This window comes from Lissotriton vulgaris, chromosome 4_1 (genome assembly GCF_964263255.1).
Source record: "Lissotriton vulgaris chromosome 4_1, aLisVul1.2, whole genome shotgun sequence".
Taxonomy (NCBI): domain Eukaryota; kingdom Metazoa; phylum Chordata; class Amphibia; order Caudata; family Salamandridae; genus Lissotriton; species Lissotriton vulgaris.
In genome coordinates, this window is record NC_141691.1 from 1197488329 (window position 1) to 1197502344 (window position 14016).

The following is a 14016-nucleotide window of genomic DNA, read 5'->3' on the forward strand; positions in this document are numbered from 1 at the left end:
AATGTGTCCTTTCACATGGAAAAAGCACCATGAGAAAGGTCTGCTGTGAAGCAGGCGCAAGATTTTGACGCAACAGCATCCTAAAAGTGACGCAGTGAAATCTCAAAGATTTCACTGCGTCGCTATTACAAAGCTTTTTGCGGGGGAACACCCCCTCTGCATGCATTATACCTGACGCAGATATAATGTGGCGCAGGATTTTAAAAAGTGACCCATCTACCTAGGATGTCTATCCTGATCCCTTATGATGAAAAAAAGGTGTAAAATATACATAGGAGATAATATAGTGGGAGAAAGGTAGTAACTATGAGTAAACTTAGTATGTAACAGAAAAAAAGTTGCACAGTATACTATAAGTCTCATTTTATAATATAATTATTTTGGTAATACTTTATGAATTACATATAAAAATGAATATTGTCTCAAACAATTTAAAATTATTAAATATACATTTATTCCTCTGATTCTTTTTCATAATTTAATAAAACTTGTAACATAATGTTGTCCGGTATTTCCTCATAATTATAAGTACATGATTCCATTTGTTCCAAACATTCTATAAACTGTTGATCCAAAGAGTCATCTATGAAATCAACTTCATCTTTTTGCTCTTCTGGTTTTTCCACCTTTACTTCGATAGAAGTAACATTTGCTTGATTTTCTCCTTCCATTTTCTTTCTGAAAATTGCATACAAATTAACTATATTAGTAGAGTTAGGGTACTGTATACCAGAGAAGCGTAACTCAATCCATAACTATTACAGAGAAGTCTATCTCAATCTATAACTATTACAGAGGGATAGTATATAACTAACAGAATATTTTTTCTGAAATTAACTTAAAGTGTACAACATACTTCCAAAATAACAACTTACTTTGGAGAAATCAGTTGAAGTTGTCAGTGTTATTTGTTTTCAAATGTACTTCTGGAAGCAGTAGTCAAAATGGCTGTGTTTCCCTCTCTTCTTTTATATATATTTTTGTACATAACCAATCAAATGTCAGAAAATAATCGTAGAAAATGAAAGAAACTTTTTAATTGGTTGTAAATTCTAACATTTCATTATTATTATTATTATTATTATTATTATTATTATTATTATTATTATTATTATTATTATTATTATTATTATTATTATTAACATTATTGTTATGTAATTTACCTCAGGATATTTAGACAGGCCTGTAGCCTAAATGTCTCAATGGAATTCCACCAAATTTGGGCAAATGGTAGGGACTGCTATGTAGTAGGGCCTATTCTATATTTGATGGAAGTGTCTCCAGTGGTTTTTCTGAAAATTACTTTCCCACCTTTTTTTATGGAGCGCTTACCGGTGTGCGCTCCGGTACGCGCACCGGCAGCTTCACGGGAGTCCTCCATTTTGTGTTTCGGTACAATCGAGACACAAGATGGAGGGCAAACAATGTTCGGTATGGCTAGAAGGGGGCACAGTATAGACTTCTTGACCCTCTAGGTTTTCTGAGGGGGGCTTAGGAGGCTCATAAACGTAAAAAAAATAAAAAAATCTTTAATTTTTTGCAGGGGAAACGCCCGGTACGCGCACCGGTATGCGTACCGGGAAGCGTACTTTGGTGAAAAATAGTGAAAAAAGTTAGAAAAAGATAAACGTTTTGAATGATCAGAGGTAGGGTAGCTCTGAAAAGAGCTTTTGGGTTCTGTGGTTGAGTTAGGTACCTAGAAGTAGGTTCCAATGCACAGTCTTAAATTCAGGAGGAATATTCTATTTCCCTCATCTGAGAAGTGCACACCATCTCCTCTGTAGATGTCTTGCATGTTGTAACGCAAGTTGTTATTGTATATTGAACCCATTCCACAGTCTCTCATGTAAGCAGAAACAGATTTATTCACATGTTTCCGTGCTTTCTCAAATTGTGGACAAAATTGGTTTGACCAGTTCCATTTCTGTCTTTGGCATATATTTGAAAATACCAAGGCAGTTTGTGGAAAAAGTGTCATCAATTGATGAAAGGTGTCCTTTAAGAGCATTTCCGGACCAACCCCAGTCATAGTGCCCAAATCATTTCCACCACAGTGCACTATTAAGAGGTCAGGGCTTGGCAGATGGAAAAAGATTTTCACCAATGGTATCAATTGATGACATTTTAATCCTCTCTGGCCAATCCACTTGATTTCCACATTTGATAAATCAAGGTTGTGATAATTTCTGCTTGCTGCATACATTTGAGCCCAGTGGATGTAGCTATGCCCTATAATCCATACAGAATACATGATGTGAGAAGGTTCTGGTGCAGTCAGATGAAGTGTAGGAATGAAATGGCAGTTGGAACAGTAGGAGTTTACAAAAAAATAATTGTGGAGTTTCACTGCTCTTGTATCACAAGCAATGATTGGTGGATTCAGATAGTTGAAAACTGAAAGTTAGGGTGCATGGTTGTGTTGTGTGAAAGAAGCAATTTGAATGGTTAAAAAAAGTCACTAAAAGCTAAAATACCCTGGATAAGCTGGTGTATTGAGAGGTCAAACATCCTTGCTGAGTTAATTTGCAACATTGTACAATAAACTTTTGAACCTGAGAGTTCAGTTAGGAGGCTGTTGCTATAGTAACAGATAGAAAGATCTGAGAGGGGAAGGGTGTTGGTTTGAAAATAGTGAGGGAAGACTTTTGATTGGTTGAAATAAGGCATATGTGTGTAAAGTTAGAGATTTTCTATGCCAGTCTTGTTTTCAGTGTATTGAGTGCACACTTTTTGCTCTGCTAAAGAGAAATTGGTGTGTGTGTCTGACACTGTTTTCAATCTCCCAAAGCATTTGTAAAGGTAAGTAATGATTTATTTAATTTAGATAGAGACTTGTTTGCTCCATGGAGAATATTTGGAAGCAGATAGTTATGTTTCAGATGTCAAATTGTATGCTAGTATATAAGTCCTGTGTTGTGTTTCTAAAATGTTATACAAAAAACGATTTTGGGTGGAAATGAATGGTATTTTCATTTGGCCCTTTTTTATGATTGCCTTGTGCAACTGGTGCATCACTTTGTATATGGGAAATAAGTGACGCACTGGTGGCGCAAGGCCTTCATAAATGAGGTCCTGACTTTGTTTGCTGTTGATTTGTTTTTGGATTTTTGATAATGCTTGATATCAACATTTGAAAGATAGAGGATTTGTATTTGGGGAAACAGTGACGTTTCAAAAGTGATATTCTGTGCTTGTATATAGGTTCTGCGCAGTGTTTTTTAAATGTTATTCAAAAAACGATTTTGGGTGCAAATGAATGGTATTTTCATTTGGCCCTTATTTATGATTTCCTTATGCAACTAGTGCATCACTTTATACATGGGAAATAAGTGACACTCTTGTGGCGCAATACCTTCATAAATAAGGCCCTGACTTTGTTTGCTGATATCTTTTTCATATTCTCTCAGTACCACTGCTTTAGTTTTCTTACCCTCTCTTTCTTTTTCTCCTTTTTTTTTCTTTCGCACTCATTGTACTGTAGTTCACTCAGTCCGTCCTTTTCTTTTTCTGTGTACTTACTCTCTCACTCCTGTTTTATCCATCGTTCTATAATAACCTCATTCCTTTCATCCCTTCACTCTGTGACTTCACTTCACTCACTCTCAGTCATCTTCTATTCCTCTTTTTTATTAATAGTTTCTCATTCAGACTCCTCTCCTTTTCACTCATTTCCTTTTACTTTCTTATCTTTACTGATTTTGTTTTGATATCTTACATTCTTTTAGTATCTTACTTACCTTTAGGAATTTGTTCTCTTTCTATTTCTTTTTCCTTCTTTTTTCTCAAACTACATTACTTTCTTTCTGTTTTTGTATCCTTCACTATTGCTTCATTTCTTAGTAAACTTTTGTAGATTTTTAAACCTCATGAACTGTTTCTTCTATTTTATTATATATTATTAAGTAATTATAACATGTTTTTTCTTTTATCTTTCACAGACACAAGTTTTCATTAATTATATGGTAAGTGTGTTTAAAAAATGTTTTCTGTTATCACCTTTTGTTTTATTTTCACAATTTTTCTCTCACCCTACCTCACCCCTGTTTCTTTACTTTGCTTCCCTCACTTATTCTTATCCTCCATGTTTACTTCCTACCACATTCAACTTCTTTCAGTACCTCTGCTTATCCACACTCCTTCACTTACCTTTTTTACTGGTTCACGTAGTTCCTTTGTGACACTCCTTCTTTTACTCTCTCTCTTCTTTCTCTCTGTTACTCCCCATGTCTTACCCTTATTCACTTATATATACCCTCTTTCACTACTCTTTACTTACACTCACTGCTATTTTCATTCCCTCCGTCACCTCTGTTCCTTTTCTCTGGTTCCGTCACTATCTGTCATTTCCCATACTTAACTGTCCTTCCTTTTACTTTCATCATCCATTCACATTCTCCCAGAACCTCTGCTTTAGGCTTCTTCCTATTTTTTCTCTTCTTTTGCTCCCTTATTCTTTTTCTTTTTCTCAGTTACTTCCTCTTACACTTTTTCTCTGTCTTACTATCTATTACACAGTCCCTCTGTGTTCTTCCCTCTAGCTCTCTTTCTCTTAACACCACTCTCTCTGTCCCCATTCCTTTTAGCTTCATACTTTTTTTTTCTTTTTTTTGTTGGTGCGCTGACGGGACGCGCACTGGTACGCGCACCGGGGCGTTCACCGGTGCTCGCACCGGGAGCGCACCAGAGATGAAAATATTAAAAAAAACTATTTCAAAACAAAAACTAATATTATAATATACATTATAGTGTTCATTTTTATAAAAACATACCTTTCTCAGCTATAGACATTTTTGAAAAAATAAGCTTAGAAATTCACTAAAAAGTACATAGGTATGAAGCCCTATAAAAAGTTAAAAATTAGCATTAAAAAAACCTATGAAATTCACTGAAAAAAACAGAGGTTTCACACCAGTTATAGTTAGGAATTAGCATTTAAAAAACCTTTGAAATTCACAGAAAAAACCATAGGTTTCACACCAGTTATAGTTAGGAATTAGCATTTAAAAAACCTTTGAAATTCACAGAAAAAAACAGAGGTTTCACACCAGTTATAGTTAGGAATTAGCGTTTAAAAAACCTATTAAATTCACTGAAAAAACCAGAGGTTTCACACCACTTATAGTTAGCTGGAAATTTTACTGACATAAAACCATTGAAATTCCCACGTTATAGTTAGTCGGACTCACTATAACTTGCGCATGCAATGCACTGCTGATGACATCACATATTACATCACTCATGACATGGTCAGTGACATCACTCATGACATCACTGATGACACCATCCTTGTGACACAGTGACTGACCTCCTCTCATTGTAAAGTAACCTTTGAAACACATATTCAAAAATAGAAACTAACATTTTCAAAAAAGTGGATATACCTATACCAGTTACAACAACCAATTCAGTAATTTCACCATCTATATACAAATTCACACATTCACCAACAGTTTTATATATTCACTCATACATATACTCACTCATCATATGTAGTGATACCCCTATTCATCCTGTTACACACCGACAGTCATCAAAAAGTTACTCACACATATACTCACACATGCAAATAAACTAATAAACATCCATTTATTTGCTTATACAGATTTACACACACTACCACCTTACTTCTAAGGAAACTTACACATAGGTACTCTCTTAAACAATCACTTATAGAAACACATACTTATTTAAACAGGAACTCTTACAATCTCTCACTTACACATATACTGACTTATATAAATCAATACTCACATATACTAGATTAAAATATATCTTGTTACTGATAAACACACTAGTGAGACAGGCATTCAATCACTAACACACACATATACACACTCATCCACTCATACAGTCCTGCACATATGCAGTTTTCAAAAAACATACAAACAGTGAGTCAGTCATTGATACATCTATGTGCTAAGTAACACCCCACCAAACTATACAGACACTCATACTGATACTAAAAAACATATAATAACCCATATACACACACATGTAGCTACTCATCCACCCATACAGCCACTTATACACAAAGTGAAACACTGATACATATATTTAAATATTTAAATATTATTCGCTAATATATGTATTCACTAAGATACACTTAATAAGCCAGTTAACCAATCAATTTTTAACAAAAATACATTAATTAAGACAATAATTTAAACATTTATTCTTCCATCGACCTTTACATATACATATATAAAACATATTTAATTTTCAGAAAGACATACATTCACTGGATGGTGTCATCAGTGATGTCATGAGTGATGTCACTGACCATGTCATGAGTGATGTAATATGTTATGTCATCAGCAGTGCATTGCATGCGCAAGTTATAGTGAGTCCGACTAACTATAACGTGGGAATTTCAATGGTTTTATGTCAGTAAAATTTCCAGCTAACTATAACTGGTGTGAAACCTCTGGTTTTTTCAGTGAATTTAATAGGTTTTTTAAATGCTAATTCCTAACTATAACGGGTGTGAAACCTCTGGTTTTTTCTGTGAATTTCAAAGGTTTTTTAAATGCTAATTCCTAACTATAACTGGTGTGAAACCTCTGGTTTTTTCTGTGAATATATATATATATATACCCTCGCTCTAAAGTAATGGATATGTGTATTGCATTACAATTCGCAAAAGGAATTTTTTCAATATGTTATGCTACATCTCACCTCGTTTTGAAGTTTGGTTATGGGGATAGAATTGCTATTCAACATAATGTTTATAAATCATTCATTATGAAGATATTGATGTTTAGAGCAGTATTGAATAATACACAATGTGTCAGAATCAAATTGTTGGGATGAAATGGGCACTATGCCATAAGTCTTTGTTTCCCTCAGATTTTTTCTGATTTATAGTCATCATTCCATGAGTCTAAAAAATCCTACCTTTTAAGTTGGGTATAGGTAGTTGACTGATTCATTTAGTTGATTATTACATGTAAACCTCATAATAGGCTTAACGTGTTTTATGATCGCTCTTGTCCTCCCCCCCCTCTTTGTTTGATTAATCAGCCAATGACCAATGAGTTATATTTGAGGCAGGGATCTGTCTCTTTGTCATGGCTGATATTGCACTTTGCACATTGCACTTTGCACTTTGCACGCGTGTTTGCACAAATTGATCATGTATTTTTTTAGCCCTTGCACTTTAGTAACACCCAAGGGCAGTAGATACTATGATAATGCATACAAATACCTCAGAATTCATTTTATCCTGCAGACCTTGAATACTGATTAGGGTACCGATATGAGCATGAAATTCATGTAGGAAATATTGTTTGCCCTTTTATGACTTTATATAAACATTTAATCACCAAGCTTATTTTAAGCAGATAGGTTGTCTATTATATGCAATATAGCATTTGTGACAATGGTTATATTTTTATCATAATTGTCAACACTGGATCTGTTTTCTAACAGGATATTTTGTAAACTTTATGTGTCTTCAGTGTCTATGGATGTATACGCCCCCTTCGTGTTAAATGTGCACCCTATTTAATCACTGTTATTGGTTCTGTCAGGCATGTGATCAAGGCTACCGTGACGTAGCCGAAATGCGTCATGCTGGCGACAACGAGAGAATAAACTACCTTTAATTTGCAACTATAGCGCTGTGGAATGGTCTGTACCTGTGGCTTTCTCTGTTCACGGAATGCTTTTCCTCGAGTGAGACGTAGCAGGAACTTGAATCGTATATATATATATATATATATATATATAAATATATATATATATATATATATATATATAATATATATATATATATATATATATATATATATATAAATATAAATATATATATATATATATATATATATATATATATATATATATATATATATATATATATATATATATATATATGCAACAAGAGTTCCAAGAGTAAATAGAACTGGAGAGACACAGCGGGGATTTCAGGTGAGAGCTTTAATTCAATGGCATGTATCCTTCCTTGGGTCCCGGATTCAATTAGGAACGGGGTACTTGTGCTCCGGAAAGCGCAATCCCTGAAAGAAAGTACCTCACCTCTGGCTGCTCCGTGAAATCACTGACTGTAATGCACAGCAGCTGCTACAGGAAAAGGATACGGTGGGTTGGAGTTTCCAATACCTTTGGACGAAAAACAGATGCCAAAGCTGTCCCTGTAACTCCTTCCACTTAGCGAGGCAGGTCTCCTCCTAGCGCGCCCAGTACACAGCACGCAATTTATGCCACAAGAGTTCCAAGAGTAAATAGAACTGGAGAGACACAGCGGGGATTTCAGGTGAGAGCTTTAATTCAATATAGCAATGGCATGACGCGTTTCAACATAATGTCTTCCTCAGATGCCTGCCCGATATTGCTTTTCACGCCAGGGCACTTTAAATACCTCCCCTCATTCTGTCATCAATGGACAATCCAGGTGCACCGGTTTAAGTCAGTACAGGCCCCTGTAGCTGCGTCGGCAAACTACAGGGCCCAGAATGCTACTCTCACAGCAAACTGGGAACGTGACATAGACCTGGTGCATGTGTCCTTCCTTGGGTCCTGAATTCAATTAGGAACGGGGTACTTGTGCTCTGGAAAGCGCAATCCCTGAAAGAAAGTTCCTCACCTCTGGCCCCCAGTACGCCTCAACCGTAACAGTCCTTTTTTCCTTTGAGCCTGGAAATGGCAGAAACAATGTCCTGAAACTCCTCCGTGCAATCACGGACTGTAATGCACAGCAGCTGCTACAGGAAAAGGATACGGTGGGTTGGAGTTTCCAATACCTTGGACGAAAAACAGATGCCGAAGCTGTCCCTGTAACTCCTTCCACTTAGCGAGGCGGGTCTACTCCTATGTATATATATATATATATATCTATCTATCTATATATATATATATATATATATATATATATATATATATCTATCTATCTATATATATATATATATATATATATATATATATATATATATATATATATCACTGAAAAAACCATAGGTTTCACACCAGTTATAGTTAGGAATTAGCATTTAAAAAACCTATTAAATTCACTGAAAAAACCATAGGTTTCACACCAGTTATAGTTAGCTGGAAATTTTACTGATATAAAACCATTGAAATTCCCACGTTATAGTTAGTCGGACTCACTATAACTTGCGCGTGCAATGCACTGCTGATGACATCACATATTACATCACTCATGACATGGTCAGTGACATCACTCATGACATCACTGATGACATCTCAAATGACATCACTCATGACATCGTCCAGTGAATGTGTGTCTTTCTGAAAAATAAATATATTTTATATATGTATATGTTAAGGTCGATGGAAGAATAAATGTTTAAATAAGTGTCTAAATGGATGTTTTTTTTTAAAAAATTGATTGCTTAACTGGCTTATTAAGTGTATCTTAGTGAATACATATATTAGCGAGTAATGTTTAAATATTTAAATATATGTATCAGTGTTTTACTTTGTGTATAAGTGGCTGCATGGGTTGGTGAGTAGCTACATGTGTGTGTATATGGGTTATTAGATGCTTTTTTAGTATCAGTATGAGTGTCTGTATGGTTTGGTGGGGCTGTTATTTAGCACATAGATGCATCAATGACTGACTCACTGTTTGTATGTGTTTTGAAGACAGCATTTGTGTAGGATTGTATGGGTGGATGAGTGTGTATATGTGTGTGTTAGAGAGTGAATGCCTCTCTCACTAGTGTCTTTATGAGTAACTACATATGTTTTAATCTTGTATATATGAGAATTGATGTATATAAGTGAGTATATGTGAGAGTGAGAGATTGAAAGAGTTCCTGTTTAAATAAGTATGTGTTTCTATAAGTGATTGTTTAAGAGAGTAAGTATGTGCAAGTTTCCTTAGAAGTAATGTGCTAATGTGTGTATAGTTGTATATGCAAATAAATGGATGTTTATTAGTTTATTTGCATGTGTGAGTATATGTATGAGTAAGTTTTTGATGACTGTCGGTGTGTAACAGAATGAATAGGGGTATCACTACATATGATGAGTGAGTATATGTATGAGTGAATACATAAAACTGTTGGTGAATGTGTAAATTTGTATATAGATGGTGAAATTACTGAATTGGTTGTTGTAACTGGTATGGGTATATCCACTTTTTTTTTAATGTTAGTTTCTATTTTTGAATATGTGTTTCAAAGGTTACTTTACAGTGAAAGGAGGTCTGTCACTGTGTCACAAGGATGTTGTCATCAGTGATGTCATGAGTGATGTCACTGACCATGTCATGAGTGATGTAATATGTGATGTCATCAGCAGTGCATTGCACGCGCAAGTTATAGTGAGTCCGACTAACTATAACGTGGGAATTTCAATGGTTTTATATCAGTAAAATTTCCAGCTAACTATAACTGGTGTGAAACCTATGGTTTTTTCAGTGAATTTAATAGGTTTTTTAAATGCTAATTCCTAACTATAACTGGTGTGAAACCTATGTTTTTTTCAGTGAATTTCATAGGTTTTTTTAATGCTAATTCCTAACTATAACTGGTGTGAAACCTATGGTTTTTTCAGTGAATTTCATAGGTTTTTTTAATGCTAATTCCTAACTATAACTGGTGTGAAACCTATGGTTTTTTCAGTGAATTTCATAGGTTTTTTTAATGCTAATTCCTAACTTTTTATACAGACTCATACCTATGTGTTTTTTAGTGAATTGCTAAAGTATGTTTTTGTAAAAATGAACACTATAATGTATATTGAGATAATATTTTTAATTTAAAATATTTTTTTTTTATATTTCACTTTGGTGCGCTTTCGGTGCGCGCACCGGTGCGCGTACCGTCAGCGCACTTATAAAAAAAAAAGAAAAAAAAAATAATGAAGGAGGGACTGTGTAATAGATAGTAAGACAGATAAAAAGTGTAAAAGGAAGTAACTAAGAAAAGAAAAATGAATAAGAGAGCAAAAGAAAGAAGAAATAGGAAGAACACTAAAGCAGAGGTTAAGGGAGAATATAAATGGATATTGAAAGTAAAAAGAAGGACAGTTAAGTATGAGAATGACAGGTAGTGACGGAATCAGAGGAAAAGAATAGCAGTGATTGAGGGAAAGTAAATATCAGTGAATATAAGTAAAGAGGGGTGAAAGAGGGTACATATAAGTGAATAAGGGCAACACATGGGGAGTAATAGAGAGAAAGAAGAGAGAGAGTAAAAGAAAGACAAAAGGAAGAACTAACTGAACTACAGTATAATGAGTGTAAAAGAAAAAAAAAGGAGAAAGAGAAAGAGGGTTAGGACACTAAAGCAGTGGTACTGTGAGAATATAGAAAAGATAAAAAGTGGTGGAAGGAACTGAGGAAATGCAGATAGTCCCTATTAGATTAAGAAGTTGTGAATGAAGTGCAGTAAAGAAACAGCGATGAAAAAAGAGTGTAAATTAGTAAAGAGAGGTAAATAAGGGTGAAAAAGAAAATGAGTGCATAACAATGTGAACACAATATAAATTACATAATGCAAACTACACAATAACTTCTACAATATGTTACATTATTTATTTTTGCTGTTTTCAGAATATATTGAATTCCACTTAAATTAGTGAGTTCAAAGTCTTCATCATATAACAGCGGGAAAAAAAAAACACAATCTAAAAGATTGTGTTTAAAAAAACCCTTTCAAACATACATCTCATATATGTACACTAATCTTTGATTCACTTACTTTTCCATGAGGCCAAGTAGAAGATAGTGAAGGTCCTTTTGGTAGAAAAAAAGTCTGCTGTTCCTTATAAGTTCCATTTCATCGACTTCCTATGAAAAAAGATCTAAAAACATCATACCATACACAATCCTCACGGCCAATTTGTGTCTGATATATCGGTATTTTTTACTTTGAGATCCACTTAAAGTATCTACATGAGATAAATAATTTAAAATATTAGATTAACTAACTAACTAACTAACTTTTATTAACTATTCCCGTCTTCAAAGGCCAATTCCCTTTACTAAAACTTTGGTTTTAAAAACACTAGATAAGAATTTGTAGAGTCATAAGGCAAACGTTGTTTATAAGTTAAATGAGAATCATTGCAGTAACTCCATCCATTTTCAGATTTTAAGTAGCATGTATAATGTCCTGAGGTGGTCGAAGGTCCATCATGATAAATAATAGCTTCAGTTGTAAAGGTCCTTCCAGAAATTGATAACTGAGAAGCCACAAAATTTTTGATAGAAGTTGTCAATTTAGTTCCATCAGGTCTACATCGTTGCAAAACTAAAATGATATACTGCCCATACCTTTGTATAAATAATGTGGACAGCATTGTACAGTTACATTGGGTACACACCATATTATGATCTGCTGCTTTAACTAGATTTTTAAAAGACACTGATTTACAGTCTGGTAAAGTCAAATATATAAATCTTTCAGTGTCTATTCTAGTAGTACTTGATAAACTACAATTGTGGCAGTCATGCTGCCATTGATAAGAAAGACTGAAAAGATTATCTACATCTACTCCTTCATCTTCCAAAACACCAAACATATACATTAAAAATTCCTGACAATCCTGCTGAATGTTTTGTGAAAATTTATCTTGACCAGAACACAAATCTAAAATATTTCGAATTTCCGTTACACTTTCTATTTGTGGTGTACCACTGCTACATTTCTGAAACACAGAATTCAATAAACCACACAATCTTTGATCCCGATTTTCAACAATCTGTTCTTGTAAACTTTTAAGAAAAAAAACAACATTAACCACTACATTAGCATAGCAGTTGACACCAGAACTATTTTCAAACTGAAATCCAACAACATTTTCTCCACAATTCTTTTTCTTCCTGTTTTCAATTATAGTTTTCTCTACTTTTTGTCTTTTTGCAACTACCTCACTACAATTATCCTCATTTCTTCTTTTTCGGCCTACCACACGTTTTTCAAACAGAGGATATTGAGGCAAATGTGGAGCATACTCTCTTCTTAATCTATTGTATTCTTTAACACAATCTAGATCGGCAGAAATCTTTGTCTCATCACACGCAATCAAGTACAATCCTGATAAAGTTCTGACTCGAGATAATGCCACATATGCCATACCCTCTTTAAACACAGATCTTCCAATGTTCACCAATGCACTATCTACACTTAAACCTTGAGATTTATGAATTGTCACTGCATACGCTAAACAAACAGGAAACTGTTTTCGGCGAACATATAAGTCTTTTACAAGTAAAAATCTAGCAGAACAACGACTTATTTGTTGTACTTCTTCAATGCCATCAAATTTTATTTTTAAAAATTCAATTCCATCTCTATTTCTGTAATTCACAAAATCAACAACATAACCCATTGCTCCATTTACCAGACCGCTTTCAACATTTAAATTCCTTCTCAAAATGATACGACAATTTAAACACACATTCAGAGTCTTTTCAAAACCAGCTGTTTTTGAAATACTTTTCTCCAATGAATGCAATTTAGTTTTCAAATTTTCTGACAAAACAATTGTTGCACCCATATGCTCTATTTTATCTATTGCTTCCAGTTTCACAATCTCTTCATTTTCTAAGTCTAACATTTTTTGATTGAAGATGGAACATTCTTGCAGAGTTGGCATCAAACATATCCCAGATTTCTTCTCAGTCATTTTTTTAAAAATATTCTCTGGAAGAATGTTTTCATTTGCATACAAATTTGAAATTAATCGACTATGCAAAGCTTTTTTCCCTTTCTCAGTCATTTTTCCAATTCTTACATCTTGTAGAATATTTTTATAATCTTCATCCTTGGCCTGTCGCATATTTTGAAGCAGTTCAGCATATTTAAAATTTAGCCATATATTAACATTTCCAATGCTTCCAAGGGACTTCCTGGTATCTTCATGCGTGAGCATTTTAAACACTGGTTGTCCTTTTACTGGAGTCAACTGCAATAGATCTCCAAAAACAATAATGTGTTTTCCTCCAAATAACACATCATAGTCTGTTTTAAGAATTTCTTGCATTCTCAAATGCACAAAAGCAAGCATTAGATTTGAGACCATGCTTAC